General features: G+C 42.0%; 1 protein-coding gene across 4 annotated transcripts in view; it reads left to right on the top strand.

Moving 5' to 3' along the window:
• pak1 (p21 protein (Cdc42/Rac)-activated kinase 1) overlaps window positions 1–17,388 on the top strand; it is a 73,742-nt gene that overhangs the window by 27,532 nt on the left and 28,822 nt on the right. The window contains exon 1 of one of the 4 annotated variants that reach the window (XM_019345226.2): window positions 15,146–15,267. The exons of the other annotated variants lie outside the window; for them this stretch is intronic. The gene's annotated coding sequence lies outside the window, so the exon portion shown is untranslated. Of the gene's footprint in view, window positions 1–15,145; window positions 15,268–17,388 lie in introns of those variants that run through there. 4 annotated transcript variants of the gene reach the window in all.

Raw genomic sequence — 17,388 nt, 5'->3', positions numbered from 1 at the left:
TTTTATTGAAGCAGAGATGCTTCAGAGCTAAAGGAAACAAACAGGGGAGAAAGTTGAGGCGGGTGGAGCCACAGAAACCAAAATCCTCCTGTTCAGTCTCGTTGAGTTTTCCTTGCACAGTTTATTTGCATGTGTGGTGTTAAGGTCAGAGGCAGCAGGTCTCCCTGCTGGGGGTCTTAATGTGACCTTGTAATCCATGTCAGTATTGATTATGTAGAGCTGTGTGTGTGTGTGTGTGTGTGTGTGTGTGTGTGTGTGTGTGTGTGTGTGACTTTATTGGATTTTGTAGGGTGCGTTTTGGCATGACACATGAAGCGTCTTTGGAGTTGTTGTTGTTGGTGATTATTCTTTAGTTGAATGTCCTCGATCTTTAGCCACACACACACACACACACACACACGTTTATACAGAAACCCTCAGTTTGACTCTGAGTCTTGAGATTTTTTTATTTCAGTGTACAGACTGTTACTATGTTACCACTTTAATCACACTCTAGATCTTGTTTTAACGTATGGCATAGAAACTGAATATTTAACAGTGTTTCCTGAAAACCCTCTGCTGTCTGATCATTTCCTGATAACATTCACATTTACAATAATTGATTACACAGCAGTGGAGAGTAGACTTTATCAAAGTAGATGTCTTTCTGAAAGTGCTGTAACTAAGTTTAAGAATATAATCCACCCACTGTTATCATCTTCAATGCCCTGTACCAACATAGAGCAGAGCAGCTATCTGAACGCTACTCCAACAGAGGTCGATTATCTTGTTAATAATTTTACCTCCTCACTACGTACGACTCTGGATACTGTAGCTCCTGTGAAAACTAAGGCCTCAAATCCAAAGTCCCTGACTCCGTGGTATAATTCTCAAACACGTAGCCTAAAGCAGATAACTCGTAAGCTGGAGAGGAAATGGCGTGTCACAAATTTAGAGGATCATCATTTAGCCTGGAGAAATAGTTTGCTGCTTTATAAGAAAGCCCTCCGCAAAGCCAGAACATCTTACTATTCGTCACTGATTGAAGAAAATAAGAACAACCCCAGGTTTCTCTTCAGCACTGTAGCCAGGCTGACAAAAAGTCAGAGCTCTACTGAGCCAACCATCCCTTTAACGTTAACTAGTAATGACTTCATGAACTTCTTCACAAATAAAATTTTTATCATTAGAGAAAAAATTACCAATAATCATCCCACAGATGTAATATTATCTACAGCTACTCTTAGTACCATCGATGTTAAGTTAGACTCTTTTTCTCCAATTGATCTTTCTGAGTTAACTTCAATAATTAATTCCTCCAAACCATCAACGTGTCTTTTAGACCCCATTCCTACAAAACTGCTCAAAGAAGTCCTGCCATTAATTAATTCTTCGATCTTAAATATGATCAACCTATCTCTAATAATCGGCTATGTACCACAGGCCTTCAAGCTGGCTGTAGTTAAACCTTTACTTAAAAAGCCATCTCTAGACCCAGCTGTCTTAGCTAATTATAGGCCAATCTCCAACCTTCCTTTCATATCAAAAATCCTTGAAAGAGTAGTTGTCAAACAGCTAACAGATCATCTGCAGAGGAATGGCTTATTTGAAGAGTTTCAGTCAGGTTTCAGAGCTCATCACAGCACAGAAACAGCTTTAGTGAAGGTTACAAATGATCTTCTTATGGCCTCTGACAGTGGACTCATCTCTGTGCTTGTCCTGCTAGACCTCAGTGCTGCGTTCGATACTGTTGACCATAATATCCTATTAGAGCGATTAGAACATGCTGTAGGTATTACAGGTACTGCACTGCAGTGGTTTGTATCATATCTATCTAATAGACTCCAGTTTGTACATGTAAATGGAGAGTCCTCTTCAGACACTAAGGTCAATTATGGTGTTCCACAGGGTTCAGTGCTAGGACCAATTCTATTTACATTATACATGCTTCCCCTAGGCAACATCATTAGAAGACATAGCATAAATTTTCACTGCTATGCAGATGACACGCAGCTCTATCTATCCATGAAGCCAGGTAACACACACCAATTAGTTAAACTGCAGGAATGTCTTAAAGACATAAAGACCTGGATGGCCGCTAACTTTCTGCTTCTTAATTCAGATAAAACTGAGGTTATTGTACTCGGCCCTGAAAATCTTAGAAATATGGTATCTAAGCAGATTCTTACTCTGGATGGCATTACCTTGGCCTCCAGTAACACTGTGAGAAACCTTGGAGTCATTTTTGACCAGGACATGTCCTTCAATGCACATATTAAACAAATATGTAAGACTGCTTTCTTCCATTTGCGCAACATCTCTAAAATTAGAAATATCCTGTCTCAGAGTGATGCTGAAAAACTAGTTCATGCATTTATTACTTCCAGGCTGGACTACTGTAATTCACTATTATCAGGAAGTCCTAAAAACTCGCTGAGAAGCCTTCAGCTAATCCAAAATGCTGCAGCAAGAGTACTGACAGGGACTAGAAAGAGAGAGCATATTTCTCCTGTTTTGGCTTCCCTTCATTGGCTTCCTGTTAAATCCAGAATTGATTTCAAAATCCTGCTCCTCACATACAAGGTCTTAAATAATCAGGCCCCATCTTATCTTAATGACCTTGTAGTACCATATCACCCTATTAGAGCACTTCGCTCTTGCACTGCAGGCCTACTTGTTGTTCCTAGAGTATTTAAAAGTAGAATGGGAGGCAGAGCCTTCAGTTTTCAGGCCCCTCTTCTGTGGAACCAACTTCCAGTTTGGATTCGGGAGACAGACACTATCTCTACTTTCAAGATTAGGCTTAAAACTTTCCTTTTTGCTAAAGCATATAGTTAGGGCTGGACCAGGTGACCCTGAATCCTCCCTTAGTTATGCTGCAATAGACGTAGGCTGCCGGGGATTCCCATGATGCATTGAGTTTTTCCCTTCCAGTCACCTTTCTCACTCACTATGTGCTAATAGACCTCTCTGCATCGAATCATATCTGTTATTAATCTCTGTCTCTCTTCCACAGCATGTCTTTCATCCTGTTTTCCTTCTTTCACCCCAACCGGTCGCAGCAGATGGCCGCCCCTCCCTGAGCCTGGTTCTGCCGGAGGTTTCTTCCTGTTAAAAGGGAGTTTTTCCTTCCCACTGTCGCCAAAGTGCTTGCTCATAGGGGGTCATATGATTGTTGGGTTTTTCTCTGTATTTATTATTGTGCTATCTACTGTACAATATAAAGCGCCTTGAGGCGACTTTTGTTGTGATTTGGCGCTATATAAATAAAATTGAATTGAATTGAATTGAATTGAATTGAATTGAATGTTACTGACTGTTACAGAAAGCCCAAGTTTTTATTCTTTTAAACCAATTACTTTCATTTTTGTTAAACTAAAATAGTAAGAAAAATGCAGACATATATCAGTGCAGAAAAAACACAAAGTGATGTTTTTTCTGAGGAGTTAAAAAGTATTCTGTATTCAGAAAATCTGAAACTTTTGTCATATCAGAAGCTGCAGACTCAGAGTTATTATTTTTACTGTTATATCATGAAAATTTTCACCTTTGTTTTCTTATGGTAGGTCTGCCATTAATTTCCAGGTCCAAACACCCCTTTCCTTAAGTTAAACAAACACTAAAAGTTAAAAAAAAGTGAAAGTTCATGTTGAGGGTCTCCGATGTGCAGAAAAATGCCGTCATATGGGAGACAGACTGAAAATGAACCAAACGGCAGTCAAGAGAACATCTTAGATCATCTATCCACAACACGAGGTTAGTCATTAATGTGTCGCTGTGTGGTTTGGATTCCTCACTATGAAAACATCCTGGGCCTTTGCTTTAGGTCCGCACTGAAAGGTTAGTGGCCTGAGAGCGATTCTCTTCTGCTCCGTTACACCGTGTGATTTTAAAAACGTAGAGATGTGCAGCATATGAATCTGAGGCTAGATTTTTGTCTTTGATTAGATCATTTTTGTCTCAAACTTCATATGAAACTCAGATTTATCTCAGGAGTCATAATGAACCATTTAATCTGAACTCAAAGTGACAGGACCGGTGCTCCGTGAAAACCAACAGAAACACACGGGAGACGAAAGTTTGAGTTTTCTTTTTTTATGTGTTGAATTAAATCGGATGATTGCAGCTGAGTGTAACAGAAACTGTTAAGACGTGAATTATAAAATGTTTTATTTTTGCAGTGATAAACAAATAAAAACAAGTTGATATTCTGGATGTTATAAATATGTGTCTGGAAAATATCTGTCTACCAGAAAATGTCACGATCATGAGTTGAATTGTTTTATTTTGAAAGTCGTCTCTGATAAAGGTCAGAGTTAAGTGACAGAGAAAAAGCAGAGAGGCTGTGACGCTGGTTCAGTCTGACAGTGAGTGCAGGCGAGACCACGATTACGACCCAGTTTGTCCAGTAAAGCCTGAGCTGATCTTTTCTCGCGTCAGTCAACCTCCAAACCTCCAGAGTCTTTGAAGGGCTGGTTGATACTCGTCTAACTGGTCATTTTCCAGCCAGTCAACTCTCTGAGGTGATTAATGGCCTCCTCCTCTTCCTCCCCCTCCTCCTCTCTTCTGAGTCTGATTCTTCCTCAGTTTTTCTTGGTATTGTGGATTTTTTACTAAGGCTTGATTTTGACTTTAAAGGCTGACAAAGAGTGTTTCTTTTGAAACACAAAAAAGCTGCAGCCTCTGCAGTATTTGAGGAATGAGAATGAGTATAGCAGTGAGCGGACATGCAGCAGGGACTCTTGGATGTGTGGACGTATAGAGGAGCTGGGAATCGAACGGTCTGTGATTAGTGGACAACCCGCCTCACCTCCTGAGCAGCACCTCCATCAGTCCCTGAATCACTTCCTGAAATACAAACGACCAGAGGCAGGGCAGAGCGAGGAGAGACCGTCTGAATGATCTCAGTGGGTAAAAGACCAAATTGATTATGGATGTTTTTTAAGTCAGCACAGATCCTCCCTCACACACACACACACACACACACACACACACACACACACACACACACACAACCTGCTCCATACCGCCATCTGTGCAGCCCCGCCTCAGCATATTGCTTCAGGGCCAACTGAGGCCGGGGGGGGGGCGTAATGCCTTGCTTACAATAACCTGCATAATCAATGTACTCCACACACACACATAGAGTCAGATGGATGGGTAGTTAATCACATCTTGTGTGTGTGTGTGTGTGTGTGTGTGTGTGTGTGTGTGTGTGTGTGTGTGTGTGTGTGTGTGTGTGTGTGTGTGAAGGCAGGCAGCATGGGGGAAGAGTCACTACTGAATTATTGATATTGTAAGGTAATGATCCCAAAATCTGCTTTCTCACATGAACTTTTTGGATAATCTGCCCGGGACTGAGCAGCAACTTTAAAAACTGCAGTTCCTCTAATGGCCACTTGAGGCTGGCACCAAATCGATCCCCTTATTACGTCTTTACGAGAGAAATAAAGATGTCTGCACGCTGATGCACAGAACAGCTTAGGCCTCTGTCGATAGTTTCCCCCTTCATATCTGCACAGTGGGAGGATTTTATTGTCTTCTATTCTGATTTATTTAAGGCTTACAACCTAACTTTTGGGACGTGGCTGCTTTGATTGACAGATGTTGCTCTCTGCTAAGCTCCACCTCCACTAACTGGAATCACTGGACCTCTTGACCGTTTAGTTTCAGTCATCTACCAAATTATGAGACATGCAGGGTGCTTGAACCCACGCTGTCCTACAGACTGGAAAAAATGCATATTCCACAACCTCCTGCAGGGGTCGCTGGAGGTCACTGTGTGTTGCAAAAAGGGTGCTGCGCCCCATTCTGATTGCTTTCTTAGTTAGTAAGGAGGTTTATATTACAGTGCCATATACGTGTTCAGAACTAATTTCCCATGGTGACTGCCAGCAACCACACACCACCTGGTTTGGGAAACATAGTATTATACCCCAGGTGACCATTAATTGGGGCCTTATGGCGCCAGTATACCCTCCACATTGGTGCCTTCACCCGCACACTCACTTCCATTTATCCTCACCGTTGAGACGCAGGTAGCCTCTGCAGTATTCTCCTGAATGGTAGTTGTCAGATAATACCACCACAACAGCGCAGATATAGGAAGAGAGGAAGTGAAACCTGGAAGCAAAGGTGTTGCCAAGTGTTAAGTTATTTCCTCAAAGTCTCATGTTTTCAAACTGTTCCAACACGTCCCTCTATATATCTGAGCTGCTTCTGTACTCGTGTGTCATTAAAAGGACAGTAAGAACTAACTCAGTCAAACATTTAGTATGTTATAGTACCTTACACCGATTAGCTGATACCTAGTTTGCTAACTGAGCTCGCCAGTATTAGCTGGTAACTTCAAGCTAGCCGTTCTCCCTACAGCTAAAGTCTTTTTTGGGGGGTAAACAGGTGAAGTCGCCCCCTACTGGTCTTTATAAAGAACACAGGTGTAAGGCTTGACTTTCCAGACCTGGGGGCTCTTTTATACAGTCTTTTTGTCCCAATATGATAACTTAAGCCTCCCAACAATTAAAGTGGTAGCTGCCACTTTTGGAGATCTGGGATTAGCACGTAGGACGCTGCACATGTGACACCTAACATTTGTAATTTGGCAAACACCTCTACGTCAGGTAAAGTTTTGAAGGTTCATGGCTGCTGTGTGTGTGTGAAAAGTATTTAAAGTCATTTGAATGAAATATTAAACCCATGTTTGGGGGTCTAACGTGTTTGTTTTGGCTAAATTGTGCTAAATTTTCTATTAAAAGCGCCTGCTGTGATTTTTCAGTATAACAGCAAAAACACATGATGGAATTAAGGCCCTGTTTCGCTCCGTCGTCCCAAATCAGATTTTTCAGATTGGAGTCATGTTCCTTTTATCTGGACGTCTGTAAAAACCACATGGAAACTTCAGCCACATTCTGGTGGTTTGAAATCCAGCTAAAGTGGATGTTTTAGAGATGTGGCTCAGTCCTGGATTCACATTAATCTGTATGTAATGTCACGTACAAAGCAGCACATCCCAACCACAGCCATCCAGCTGTGACTGCTGCGTTAAACGTGGCTGTGTAAACTGACGTCCTCCGTCATTTAGGCTTTGCTCTGCTGTTACTTTGCTGTTTAGGGTCTGGAAAAATACGCCGTGGGTTATCATGCAACACCAGCGTCATTACAGCACCCAGAATATCCAGTCTGACCACAGTCAAATAACTAAACAAGAGCAGACTGATGCTGCATACCTCTGCCAGGCCTGAATAATCCCTCCACACCACTCAGAGAAGTAAGAAACCACAGGAGGAGAGGACCCAAACTCAGCACAGTGTGGGGCAGATTAAAATCCAGATTGTCCAAACTTTAGCTGCAGGCACTGGTTGGTCAGTGTAGGTGACATCACAGGCAAGTGGCAGGGAAACGTCCAGTAAACAGTTTAAAAAGGTCAAACACGAGGTTGACTTCAGCGGGCCACTTCTGTCCTTCCAGCAGCGATACCTGCAGGGCACTCAGCATTTACTCCACTGCATTTAAGGCCAAGCTTTAGTTACTAATTATTTTAGATTCAGCTAGCAGTAATTATGGTAATTAAATGAGCTTTTTTTATCATCACTAAAAATATACAAAGGCCCTGATCTACAAGCCTGGTGTCAGAGACATTGCTTGACACAGGCAGCTAAATATACTGATACATGTACATGCGTTTGGTTTTTTTACACATTGTGTGGAAAACATAAAGTTCTCTTAGTTAGTTAGTCTGCAGGATATGAATATATGTCATTGCAATGTCCTCTGGAGAGATGGAAAAACGCCTGTGTGTGTGTGTGTGTGTGTGTGTGTGTGTGTGTGTGTGTGTGTGTGTGTGTGTGTGTGCGCCCCCTGCCAAGATGCAGTCTGTTATTTGGTCACGCACTCCCTTTTTCCTTTCACCCACTCTCTTCCCTTCATTCTCTTTTCTTTCCCTACCTGCATCCTCTTTTAATCAGCTCTCCTCTTCTTCTTCTTCTTCTTCTTCTTCTTCTTCTTCTTCTTCTTCTTCTTCTTCGCCTTTGTATCTCTTTTTCCGGCCCACTCAGGCCCGTCGTGCCCTTCGTTCATGCAAAAGAAAACCACCATCCCCCCTCCTCTCCCCTCTCTTTTTCTCTTCGTGTTTCCTTTATTTTACATTTGGCCACGTCCTCTTCTTCAAAATTACCATCTGTCCTCTGACGACCACACGCAAACACAAACTCACACTGATTGCCACCTGACAAAAGACTTTAAGGTTTCTGCATAAAAGCCTTGAAACACTCTGCTGTTCAGATGTGATTCATAATGTTGAAGTTTTCTGCTCAATTAGAAAAAGTGCTTCTTGTTTGGGACTATTTTCAGTAGCGTAATAATCCACATTTGTTGTTTTAATGCATTTCTTTACTGTCAGAGCAGAATATGTGGGAGTGAGTCTACTGTGTGTGTGTGTGTGTGTGTGTGTGTGTGTGTGTGTGTGTGTGTGAGTGAATTAACCTGTCACCCGGTCCAGCAGTGTGGCTGATTGATGTATTTTAATATAATGGAGCTGTGTAGCACAGACTAATGGCTTTAATACACACAATACTTGTTATTATAATGTGAACAACAGGAAAAGATGGACTCTTCATATGTCTGTATATAAAACACAGAGGTAGCTTCTGGGCTTGCAAAGTGAAGTTTCTAATGACCAGCAGGGGGCGACTCCACTCGTTGGTGACCCACCTGCTCCTCCGACCTGTGACCTCAGGAAACACTTTCCCTATGAGTGTTTTTTTTAAATACAACAAGACGTTGAGTTTGTAAATTAAAGTAGGAATGTGTGATTAATGTGTGAAGGCAACTGTAGCTTGCCTTCACTGGTGTATGAATGTGAGAGTGAATGAATAGTGGAATTGTAAAGCGCTTTGAGGGGTCCCGAAAAGCGCTATATAAATGCAATCCATTATTATTATTATTATTATTATTATTATTATTATTATTATTGAATTTCAGTGAAGATTAAATAATTATTGTTTTACATTCATTTTCACTGTAATGCTCTCATTTTTCTTATAGCCCTGAACGTTTCCCCATCTCAACATGAGTGTGTGGTGTTCCACAGTTTCTCAGTCAGGACTCCTTGGAGGCGGAGCTTTTGTGGATGCTAAGCAAATTGGGTGCAGGGCTACTGTTGCAGTGGCAGGTGTTCATATTAAACACGACCAAAGTTTCTTAAAATGGATTTAATGTATATGCATTAGGGTTGGGCGATTAGACGAATATATCGACTACTGATGATCGTCGATAGTTTTAACAAGGACGATTTATTTATTTATTTGCCCATGAGTAAGTTTGCTAATAATGATGGAGCTAATAGAAGCAGTCAACAGAAAAAAAAATTAATAGCGCTGTTTTAACAGCACCCTCTTTCATCTGCGAGCAAATGCACCCTCCTCAGAGTGCGCCCAGATGCTCGTTGATGGAGCTGCAGAAGCTGCTGCTAGCCGCATACTCAGCCGGATGGTGGACATTTACATGCTCATCCAAGTTAGTCGTGTTTGAGTACTTTGCTCGCACTATACGTCTGCACAAGCAGCACACCGTTTTGGTTACATCCTTGGGTTTACTTATTTCATCTGATTTAAAGCCAAAGAAATCCCAAATTGGCAACTTTATATTTTTTTAGTGCTGTCAGCGTTAACACGCCGTCATCACGACTAACGCGATTAACAATTAACCCATCTGGAGCATAGGCTTAGTCAAAGTTCCTCAAATGTCTCTGTAAATGAATTTTGGCAGTTTGTCCAAATTTTGTTCATTCTGCACTCCAGATGGGTTCAGAGCATTAAAAATGTTAATAGTGATGACCGCGCATGCGCGAATATATCACCCATCGGCGATTGTTGGACTGACGATTGCTGGTTGGAAAATTTTTACATATCGCCCAACCCGAATATATGCAATTCTTGTGCTTCAGAGAGCTTTGTTTTATCCCTAACATCCTAATGTCAGGCACATGGAAGCACCATGTTCAAATCTGGTTTAAGAGGGGCAGCCAATCCTAAGAAGGTTAGCTTAAAGGGAGTAGGAAGGAAGCTAAAAAAGAGCTTCAGTCAGTCAGAGGTTGAACTGAGGCCCAGTATAAGAAATCAGACAAAAGATATAAGAAGGATTATTTTGAACTGTGAGTCGTGCAAAACTGCTTCTCAGTCCAATAATGAAAACACAAAATAAAAGACGGAAGCTGCTTCAGATAAAGAAGGAACAGAACACAGGGTGTGCTGTGCAAACCAGGGACTCTCCTGAGGTGGAAACTTCAAAGACCCAAATTATAATGGGTGTGGCTGCGTGTGTGTGAACATGAATACAGACTGTGTGGGGTAGACACTGATACATGCACATGTATCCATGAGTCCATGCATGCTGTCAAACCTGTGAAAATATGGTAAAATATACATTTGAAGTCTGGGCCTGGGGGTTTGTCTCATTACCATGACGACGTGATTTTGGAGTCAGCTGCAGGCAGACGAGACAGAATTTGATCTCTCTTTGTGTTGATGTCGCAAACCGGTTAAGACTCTTCTCGCTGCTGTTTGTCGGGACTTTTGCAGACGTGTTTTTTCCTTCTTTGTTCTTTATCCAGAAGGCTGCAGTAACGTCTCCATCTGTCTTCTCATCTGTCCCTTTGTCTCTCCCTGTTTAGATTCCTTGTTTATGTCACGCCTCCTCTAATATCTGACACCGAGAGCTTGTTGGGTGTGTGCAGTGTTTAGTGTTTGTTGTAACAGCGGGAGCTCCAGGAGCAGCTGGGGGTTCTCTGTGGCCTCCCAGTGCCAAGCGCACTGAGCTCTGCTGGGCTACGACTGGGGCGGATCCCCCCTGCTGGGTGTGCAAGTTCAGCTAAATGTTTAACCCATTTCTGCAACATCCCCTGGGATGTAGAAGCTAGCGTGCACAATTTATTTACATGCAGAAAAAAGTAGAACTTGTCCATTCTGCTTCCCATGTTCAGGCAAACACCTGCCTGACATGAAACGAACATTTGATTCATTCCAAATCCTAAAGTGGGATTTTCACCTCTGAGGTAACTCTGCTTTACTGTAACTCCAAACCCTTCTGAAACCCTCCACCACAGCTTACACCACAATCTTATGTGCACTTTTCTAGAGATGTATGCACACAGTGTGTGCTGTTGCCTGTGATGACTTTGATTGGTCAGTGTGATTAGAGGCATTTCTGTCTACTTCTTCTTCTGCCACCATTTTTTCAAATCAAGACAGAAGAGAGAAAACCACCTGCCCAAAATTGCGGATCAATATAGGCACAACATGCACACGTCTATGATGGTGTCAGGCATGAGGCTACTGCAAAGGCTCTACATACAAGAGATTCAACAAAGTCGGAATTAAGTTTAACGGGCGTCCGTGCAGGAAGTGACTATAGAAAGTCAATGACGTGCAGCAACTTTAGGCAACCACAGGCAGAATGACAGTAGATGAGTAAAGTGTTTCTCAACTATGAGTAAAGGCGATTGAAGTAACTACCAATGAGAGCAATGGACATGATGACATCAACACTGAGGAGACAACATTCACAGCTTTGGTTCCTACCGCAAAGAAAGAAACTGACAGATTGTTAAAATCAAACACGATGATGTATGTGTCCTCCAGACGCCGGATACACATTTATATGACGGAACATCACAGGCAAGTCGTTCACAGGTGGATACATGTATCCAAATTGTATATACTCTTTTGATTGTGTTATCTGCCATTCAGAAGGTTGTTGGTTTGGTCCTCAGCTCCTCAGACTTATTGCTCCAACAAACATGTAAATTTTCGTGCTTGCATCAACTTTTGAAAGGTTGTTTCAGTTATCTGCTGCACGAGGCCAGCGGGGCATGATCTCACTGCGAGGGACACTGAAGGCGTGGGGGCGGCGTGGATGGTAGCTCCTCATTAAATACAGGGCAGTGCCAGCGAGGAGCGAAAGCTTTTGGTGATCCATGATTTCACATCTACTGCTTGTGTCACTCAGAAACTCTTGAGGTGCGAAACCCACATCATGGTTACCATGGCAGCCAGGGGCGACTGGCGACTGGCTGTTAGCAACAAATCGATCGTTAAACCTCTGCTTTTGCCTTAAGTGGCTGTCTTTTTTTTCACATATCTTTTCTAACCTCTAGCAGCAGAAAAAGCCTTATTTTGATCGTCCCAGACATCGTGATGTTTTCTTTTACTCGATTCCTATTTTTCTGCCACCACAGTATACACGCAGTAATGAAACTGACATCCACCCAAAATTGGTCTGTGAGAGGAAATAAAACACAAGAAAACACTCAACTCACAGGATGCATCATAAAAACTTTACTACAGGGCGGCGCAATAATTTAGTAATGCAGCCATTCAGTTCCCGTTTCTCATAAATCTTTACCGACAGTGACGATAAAAATGATACAAGGAGGGGGGCAAAGTGAAACCTCGGTGATGTGCAGGAAAGAGTCAGAGGGGATTCATCTGTATGCGTGCTGATACGGCACTTCCAGGAAGCACTGACACTTAATGGCAGCTGTCTCTTGAGGTGTTTGTGGTTATATCTCCATAATGTAAGCTTCCCTGTGTGGAAACACATGTATTCATCACCTGTTTGTGTTTGTGTGTGTAGATGACATGACTGACTGCAAAATCCCAGAAAAATATTCAGCTGCTGTTTATTTCCTTTTTAATTGCTGATCAGATCGACCGATGAGGTAGACTGTCACTGTTCCTGGTTAGCTGCTGGCAGACTTTACTCAGCTTCAATCTGGGAGTTTAAGAGAAACGTGAGTTTTTTATGCTGTTAAATTAACGCCGTCTATTGTAACGTTACTGATGGATGGAACTGCTGATGTTAGTTGTGCTGAAACAAAATCCTTAATAAACACCAGGGTGTTGGTCTTTAAGATGCTTCACCACGTTTGTTGTGCTGCTGTTCATGTGTTCAGCTGCTAGTGGGGGGAGGGGCTATGGGAGGGTGAGTGTTAAATGAGCATCAAACCCGACGGTGATTTTTACTGTCAATTAGAATCTGAGTATCACCTTTTTTGACAACCCTACTCATTACATGTGTTACCTGAATAAAACATTCCTTTGGATTTTCTGATTTTTGTTTTTAAAGGTACCGGAAGTATTAATTCATTAGACACATGTTTTAAAGAGATGGCGATGATGAATGAGTGAGATTCACAGAAGTGAGTGGCGCTCGCCCCCTGAAGAGGTTTCAACTCATAAACTGTATATAAAAGATCGACATGTCACAGTGACATCATCCATTGTTTTGTTTTTCTGCCAAAACGGGAGTGGCACAGTCACCTCACAGCAAGAAGGTCGTTGGTTTGAATCCACTGTCCCGCTGGAGCTTCTCTTCGTGGGTTCCCTCTGGGTTCTCTGGTTTCCTCCCACAGTGTTTTCTCTTTGAGCTTTTTCTACATGTTTCACCTTCACTTCCTCTTTCATCCACCTTATCCAGGTAGCAGGCACTGTGCCTCAAGCCGATCCGTATCGAGGGTATTTTAGATGATTTGATGTCTGATCAGATATGGATTCTCCGGTGTAGTTTTGTTGATGCTGCTCTCAGCTCACACTGCGAACGATTGGCGGTAACAAGCAGCGCGAAAGCAGCGCGACGAAGAGGAAAAGGAAATGTTTTCACTGAGAAGACAGATAAGAGAGCGAGGAAGTCGTCAGCTGGAGAAATCGATGTGTCGGACATGACAGCTCAGACAATTCGTGACTCACAGAACAGACACACGCTGTAATCATCCTCTGAGTGAGAGTGTGTGTGTGTGTGTGTGTGTGTGTGTGTGTGTGTTGTAATTCTTGATATCATAAAAGTTGTCTGACAGAGTGATATTTTCTTATCACTCAGACACGGGTGTGGTTGTGTGTGTGTGGTTGTGTGTGTGTGTGTGTGTGTGTGTGTGTGTGTGTGTGTGTGCAGCCCTTGCCCTCAGAGTAAACAAACGCTGTGTGTTGTTTGATTTTGTTGATACTTGTTTTTTTTCTGTTTTGAAAGTCTTGTTTTTAGATTTTTTTAAAGATAAAAAAAAGTTTCATTCGTAAAGAAAGATGGAGTTAGTTCATCTGACTTGCACTTGTTCTCCACGCAAAACTTAAAAGATCTCAGGCGACCTGAGAGATCCAGGATTAAACCGCATCTTTCCTGTAATAAACTCTGGGTTGACTCATCCAGTTGATAATCACGTCTCTGATCTGCTTCACTGAGCTCTGGAAACAGAATTAGAGTAGACGAGCTTGGAGATGAACGCGTACTTCTTACAGTTTAGTTGTGTTAAAAAATACTGGGACAGAAATCATAAATAAAACCTAAAGGTCTCAGTCACAGAACCACATGATGCAGAAAAGTCAAATAGTCCCTCCGACCCAGAAAGCAGCCGTCACCCCGCCCAGCTGTTCTGACCTGGGAGGCTTCCACCACCTGTTTCAGAATAAGGCGTCAGGATTTCCTGCTCTTCAAAGATCCTCACCTAGTGAGAGTGATCACGACAGGGCAAATTGAGATTTGTCTGTAGTTTAGGAGCTGTTGTGTGTAACATCGCTGGAAAGACATTAAACTGAGTTTTTGTCCCACAGGGAAAAGTTGGAGTCTGGAAAACCCTCTGAAACCTTGCTCACTCATCCTGTGGTTATTTTTAGAAGATCAATTAGTGTGTGTGTGTGTGTGTGTGTGTGCCCTGCAGCAGACAGTGTGTGGCTTTGTTTGGTAACAGGTCTGTGCTGAAACTGACAGCACAGTCCGAAATATGAGACGTCTGCTCGTGTGTGTCTGTGCGATTCTGGGTTTGTGTTTCACAGAACGAACAAACAACAAAGACATCACCACACACACACACACACACACACACACACACACACACACACACACAGTGATTGTTTGTGTGGTGGCTGTAAACATCCACACACTCTTGTGTTTGTGTGTGATAATGCCTGTGTGTGTTTTCACCCAGCAGACACAATAAAGACTTGTGTGTTTGAAGTTTTCCTGTCGCCTTTCTAAAACATGTGTGAGTATCTGTGTGAGTGTGTGTGTGTTTACTGTATGTCCCACTTCCTCATGTGACTCACCTTGTGACATCACACAATGACATCACCGTCTACAGGAGGCAGGATTGGTCAAAAGGCTCGCAGCCTCTCAGTCTCTGCTAGACTTTAACCCTCAGTCGATCCAACAGTTTCTCTTTGAGCAGAAAGATTTTCTCTTTGTTTGTTTGTTTGTTTGTGGATCACCTCCAAGCTGTAAACATGTCTGTGTGGCTCTGCTAAGGTAAGAACTGCTTCATGAAGGACAAACCATCAGTTTTAGGATTTAAAAATGAAAGCTTTCAGTGATTTCAAGACTCAACCATCATCATCTCTCTGTTGAGCTCTCTTGTATTCGACGTCTTATTTTTGTGAATGGCTTGTAAAAAAAGGCTCATTTGTCCTCTGATAACTATGAAATATAACTTGACCTTGTAAATCAGAACCTTTAGTTGTTGATGCTTTCTTCAGAAAACAGTCAGATTTACCCTTTGATGGAAAAAATGGAAAAATGATTTATGTGCATGCTGCTGTCTCACTCTCAGAGCAGCAGGCGATTAAAACTCAGTGGGAGGTTTTTATTGTCGTAACTGTTCGTATGTTTTCTTTTGTGAGTAAAACCTGCACAGTGGGCTGTGACAAAAATTCATTTTGAGGTGATTTGCTTCATTAGTGTCATTCTAATAACACCGAGTGTTTTCATTGATTGTTTTTTGGTCTTTTGCTTTGTGCTGTTCAACACTTTCGCTCGGCCCTCTTTTCACGCATGAATAACAGTTTATTGCAGTCGTGACGATGCCTACAAAGCTGTATAATATCTTATATAACGCTCATAATATTATCAGATTATTTTGATTAGGTCCACAGAGTTCATGTGAAAGAGGCCATTGCCTCTGTGCTGTCACACAGGAAATATAAGTCTGGTATCAAAATGTTGCTAAGATGGAGACCTTTCATGTTTAGTTTCCCTAAAGTTTAACTTTTTTAAGTTTTCTTCAGTGAATGGTCAGAAAACAGATCAAACATGTGCCAAAGCTTGTTTCTATGAATCTGTGCTTTCATGTTGAAACTGTGATGTATCCCATGATATTAGAAAATAGAGAAAATAATTCTGAGTGAAGGTGAGATTTTGGCTTTAAATCGTGATCTCCATTTTACTTGGAAAGCCTGAAACTTCGAGCATTTCATAGTATGAAGGTAAAATTTTGCAGTTGCTTAATTAAATACGTTAGAAGTTGTATGTGTTAAAAAATGCTAAAGCGACATAAAGCAAATTAAATGAACTTGAACCATGTTTTTGTGGTGGGCTGTTGTAAATTTGGACATTTTAACACTGGAAGACGTGGGAATTGACTCACATTTGGAGCCAGCCTCCAGTGGACATTAGAAGAACTGCAGGTTTTGTCCTGTGAGATACTTTGATGGGGTGCTTCACAAATTTAGGCCCTGTGCACAGGAAGCCTGGTTGAAAGCAGGGGCAACAATTTAAGCTTATTTCCAAACCTTTTAGAAAATCGTTAAAAACGACTTGTCTTATAAAACCCTGTCTGAGACACGGTGTTTTAACCCCTCCCCCATTCTTCTAATGGCTGCCCCTCATAAAAAGATTTCAATAGGAGTTGGGCGGGGCATAAGTGGCTGAGTTGACACATATGAAAGCTATATAGTCTCTCTGACATCATATAGAGCCAAGAGTAGAAAAAAGTGCCTGAACCAGAGTGTTTAGAGCGGGATGTCACACTGAACTTATATGGGTTGGACCAGTGAAACTACAAAGTGTAAAACTGCAGGAAAAGTTCCAGTAGCTCCTTACCTGGATTGTCCTGTGATTATAAAATATAAAGTTTTTGTTAATTCTCAGATAATATTTTTACTGTGGATGTAGAGGATAAGCCTGCGCTTGAAGCGGGGTGACCGATGCAGCTGTTATGAATGAGACTTGACATAGTCCAATAACTCCAGCCGTACTTATCGTGTCTGTTTAACACCTTTATTGCTTTCCATCGGTTGCATTTGTTGCTCATCAGTTCTCTTAGTATCCAACGTCATTTAACATAAATCACAAACCGTTTGCTCTTTCTCATCAACAACACCTCACACTAATTACGTCTGTCTACCTTAAATACCGCACCATTAAAAACACAAAAAGCGACCCCTAGTGGTACACATACGGTAACAACACAAAAAATGGCTCCTACAGTGGACCCACTGTAAAACAATACAGGTATTTCTATAGTATAGCTGTCTGTCACGTAGTGTGAATGACAGTGGGGGGGTTGGGAGTCTTTTTTAGTAGGAATAGCTTTAAAATCTTTGCTGGTCCAATTCTGGCCCCCAGGCCTTATGTTTGACACCCCTGGTTTAG

The sequence above is a fragment of the Oreochromis niloticus genome, linkage group LG14 (assembly GCF_001858045.2).
Source record: "Oreochromis niloticus isolate F11D_XX linkage group LG14, O_niloticus_UMD_NMBU, whole genome shotgun sequence".
In the NCBI taxonomy this organism is placed as follows: domain Eukaryota; kingdom Metazoa; phylum Chordata; class Actinopteri; order Cichliformes; family Cichlidae; genus Oreochromis; species Oreochromis niloticus.
The sequence above is the reverse complement of the archived record's forward strand: the minus strand, read 5'-3'. Positions and strand labels throughout refer to the sequence as shown.